At 38.0% G+C, this 4,598-nt stretch overlaps 1 long non-coding RNA gene across 1 annotated transcript; it reads left to right on the top strand.

Annotated features, from left to right (window-relative positions):
* The first annotated feature begins 486 nt into the window (after positions 1-486).
* On the top strand, positions 487-4,258 carry LOC132633887 (uncharacterized). Its single transcript, XR_009579912.1, has 3 exons — positions 487-1,245; positions 2,316-2,361; positions 3,497-4,258. It is a non-coding gene; the product is annotated as an uncharacterized LOC132633887 (long non-coding RNA).
* Positions 4,259-4,598: the final 340 nt, after the last annotated feature.

The raw sequence follows: 4,598 nt of genomic DNA, 5'->3' as shown, positions 1-4,598 counted from the left end.
GACCCTTTCACGCACAAAATTCATGCGTGAAAGGACCAGGTTACAAAAATAGAGTAAGCTCCTTTTTCAAGTCCTTTCACGTACTACTTTCATGCGTGAAAGAGGAAGTTTCCCATTTTGCCTTTCACGCACTAATTTCATGCGTGAAGGAGCACATTTTTTTATTTTATTTTTGGTGTTACCTTTCAAATCACATTTTTTTTCATACTTTGGGCAAAGATTAGGCATGTTTCAAAACCCCAAAATATTAATATTTTATATAAAACTTAATATCTTTTTTTGCGTACAATAATGTCGGCTCATTACATTAGGAATCTATGACACATAAAGGCTTGATTTGACAATACGTTGCTGCATTATTTGATCGTTTTAACACGACTTGTATTGCGCACGATTTTAATGCGCAATGTCAATTTCAGGAATCTATGACACATAAAGGCTTGATTTGACAATACTGTTATATCCCGTATTTTATACGTTCGGATAATCCAAGGCAGTCGTAACGAAGTTAAGGGAATGACCATCTTCCAAATGTATTTCAATGAACAAGTGGGTTATAAATATTATTCACAACATTAGTATTATGGAAATATTAAGAAAGGTTGAGGGCGAAAAAGGAAATTCGCAAAATAGAACCATGGTGATATTATGGAAGGCTAGGGGTAAAATGGTAATTTCACAAAGTTCAAGAAAATTCTAGAAAAAAATAAAAATAAATAAATAAATAAGTAAGTAAGTAAAGAAAGAAAGGAGCATGTGGCCATTTTATATGTGAAGGGGGCAAAGTGTAAATATAGATGGACTAAAGTGTATGAAAGAAGACACTTGGTCTTCTTTGACCAAGTGAGGAAAAATCAAGAAAAGAAAAGAAACATCAAGAAAAAGGGAGAGAATTCTAGAAAAGAAAGAAATGGGGCATGTGACCATAATTGGGGGACTAAATTGCAAATATGGATAAGTGATGGAAGACCTATATATATATATATATATATACATAAGAGGTCTTCATAATTAAATTAGAGAGAAAGAAAGAACAACAAAAAAAAAAAAAAAAAAAAAGAGAGAGAGGGTTCGGCCAAGGTATGGCCAAGCATGGCCATGGGAGATTTGATCAAGAAAAATTATTTCTTTCAAGCTTTCATACTAAGTGGAAGGTTCTCTACAATGTGGAGTATTAGTTGGAACAACTGAATCATTCGTTTCGCAAAAATGAGGTTCTAGCCGGGAAAAGGAACTAGTGCTAAGGTAAGGTTTAAACCTTATTTTCATATGTTATAGATGATTGTGTATGTTGTGGAGTGTGTAGATGAAGGAAGTTCATGAAGTTGTGGTGAGTTGTATGTTGGCCGAATATATGTGGTGTTGGACTGAAATGATGAATTAATATTATTTAGTAATTTGATTGTTGTGTTATGAATTCTATAACGTAAAAGGGATGAAAAACATGAAAACGTGCATATAGAGATGTGGCCGTGTGGTGCATGTGGTGTGTTGTGTAGGAAGAATGGATTAAGAGTATTTAGTATGTTGGTTGTGATTGTAATGTCAAGAAATGGGTGAAATTCATAAAGATGTGTATAATGTTGTTGTATGGCCGAATATGTGTAGTATTGTGTAGACAAGATGAAATGATTTTATTTAGAAGTTTAATTATTGTATGGTGAAATCCATAATGTAAAATGAATGAAAAACCATGAATATAATATGTTGGAATGGTAGCCGTATGGAGTAGTGTTGGCCGTGTATATGTGTTGTGTTGTGTGAGAGGATTGAATTAATTATATGAAGTATGTTGTTTGTTGTTTTAATATATAGAAAAGATGGATGAAAATGCATGAAAATATGTAGGAAGTGGTTATGGTCAAATAATAGGCGTTTTGGTAAGCTAAGGTAAATTGATGTTATTTGACATTCTAGTTGTCGTTGTTATGGATTATGTGATGAAGAATGGAGGTCGTTGTTGAAGTTAGCATACATGAACGATGATGACATGCATGGTTGTTGTTGAATTGGACGGTTTCGGCCAAAGTAATATGTGGATTGAGTCGTTGAAAGATTATGTGAATTGAATTGAATTGAATTGAATTAAATGTTGGAATGTTGCTAGAATGCATTGCTAATATTGTTGTTGGTTTGGCCGAGTTCCATTCTCGGATTGTTGTTGTTAAATTTGGCCGAGTTAGAATCTCGGGGGTGGTGTATTTACAGGGGAGATGCTGCCGAAATTTCGGCAGAATATAAATGAATGTGTTTGAAAGGTTAAGGCAAGTATATGACAAAGGATCTAACGAATGTGTGAACTCCTTTGAATGTAGATTAACAAGTTGGACGAATAAGCGTAGCTAGTAAGGCGCGGCGCAGGTATGTTAAGGCTAAGCCCTTTTCTTTCTATGGCATGAATCCTATGATGTAGTCTTATAAATGTTCCCCATAACGTCCTTGTTTTCAAAAGCTAGAAGTTATGAATTCAAACCATGATTTCCTTTCCAAAAGTTATAAATGTTTTTCAAAATATACATTTTTCTCCAAAATCCAAGTTTTACGTTTTTTAAAGTTTTTATAACTAAAACAACGACTACGGAGTTATGATGACAATAATGAAGCCAGACATGAGAAAGTGTCTATGACGAATATGCCAAGGATATGTTCTTACCATGAATACGACGATATGAAATGTTAAGCTACTTTTGGATAATGACTATTTTGAAGGTTTTAAAGTATATGAAGTAATATGTTATGATCCTGTTTTATGTTTTCCCGAGATAATGTTCTTCATTGATAGTCTCGCCTTATAATTGTTCCTTCAAGGCGTGACATGACGACCATGATGATTCCATAATACAATCGGAGGTTACCGACCTTACGTCACTCCGATAGACACATGACTTTCCTTGGGCTCTCATGCATGCTATATATGTATATGGAAGGGGGGAAGGGATACATGTATATGGGGATATGGGGAAGGGACACATGTTTCATCGCCACCTGGTCAGCTGGCATTATCATCCCGGACGCGGGATATATGGGCGAGCCGACATATTTCGGCGCAATGTGGGCGAGCCGACTTGTTCGGTGCTATGATATGATATGACCCGATAAGCATGCATGGTTTCCGCCCTAAGTGGCATTCATATGTACATGTATCTCAATCAGCCTATGATACGCTATATGACTCCCTATGATATGATATGATATGACATGATATGATATGATACGACAGGATACGATATGATATGATATGATATGACATGATATGATACGACATGATATGATATGATATGACATGATATGATACGATATGACATGATATGACATGATATGATATGACACGATATGATATGATATGAAATGATATGTTCCATATGAGATGCCATATGATTCCTTTATGATTATCTCCACTGGTACCTCTCCTTGTATTGTCGTTCATGCCTTACCTACTCAGTACATTGCTCGTACTGACCCCTCTTCTTCGGGGGTTGCGTTTCATGCCGCGCAGGTACACCCAGATGAGCTGAGGCCCTTATAGAAGATGTTCCAGCGAAGTTGGCGAGCTCCAGCTAGCCCGGGAGTGTAGCCGAGTCAGTGTATATGTGCCATGGTTTCCGATTATAGTTAGAGACTTTGCAGACAGAGTCGTGGGTATAGAGCGTCAGCTTTGTAGACGGCTTCGCCTGTCAATTTGTTATTACGTTTCATGTCACGCGTTCCATATGATGATACACTCTCCAAAAAAAAATAAAAAATTGATAGCTTACTATGCATTTTATTCTGAATTGATTCCAGAGTTTATTTATGTAATAAGAGTCAGCGGGTTCGCTCGGCTCCAGATATGGGGTCGGGTGCCCATCACACCCTAGTAAGGTCGGGGTGTGACAAAGTGGTATCAGAGCAGGTCGGTCTAAGGGGTTGTCTGCAAAGTCGTGTCCAGTAGAGTCCTGTTTATGAGTGTGAAGCCGGCCACATTTATACACAGGAGGCTGCGGGGCATTTAGGAATTGTTGACCTTCTTTCAATCTTAAATCGTGCGATAGAGCCAAGTCATAAGGAATAAGATTTCCCCATACGAGTTATACGTACAACAAAAGGAAGCGAACGAGGCTATGGATGCTTATAGAGGTAAGTCCTGACATAATTGTTCTGTTACCTGAACTGGAAGTACTGGATGGCGGGGATGTGCCATGTAGTCGTACGTTTTATGAGGCATTGATGACATTGGCCGCATACAGATTTTGAATAGTAGGAACGCTAAAGGAGGTTCGGCCAGGACGGGTACGCCCCACAGGAGGAAGCATGGAAAGGAAATATTGTAAATAGGCAATAAGTGAAATGCGTTGGTTCAGAAAGGTTATGGATTTGAACGTGGCGACGAAGGTGGGGTCGCTATCATCGGGAATCTGGAAGTCCAGGACAGGAGGTAGCCATACACACAGGCGGAAGATGAACATCGGGAACCAAAAGGGTAAAACTGTAATTGTGAAAGAAGGACGTGTTACGAAAGTGCCTTGGAGCCTGTGAAACCTCGACTCGCTCCAAAACATGTAATAAAGGTCATGTGAAGAAGCGGACGCGAAAATATCGGCATTAAGGCACCGAATTTC

This window comes from Lycium barbarum, chromosome 3, assembly GCF_019175385.1.
Source record: "Lycium barbarum isolate Lr01 chromosome 3, ASM1917538v2, whole genome shotgun sequence".
NCBI lineage: Eukaryota > Viridiplantae > Streptophyta > Magnoliopsida > Solanales > Solanaceae > Lycium > Lycium barbarum.
The sequence above is the reverse complement of the archived record's forward strand: the minus strand, read 5'-3'. Positions and strand labels throughout refer to the sequence as shown.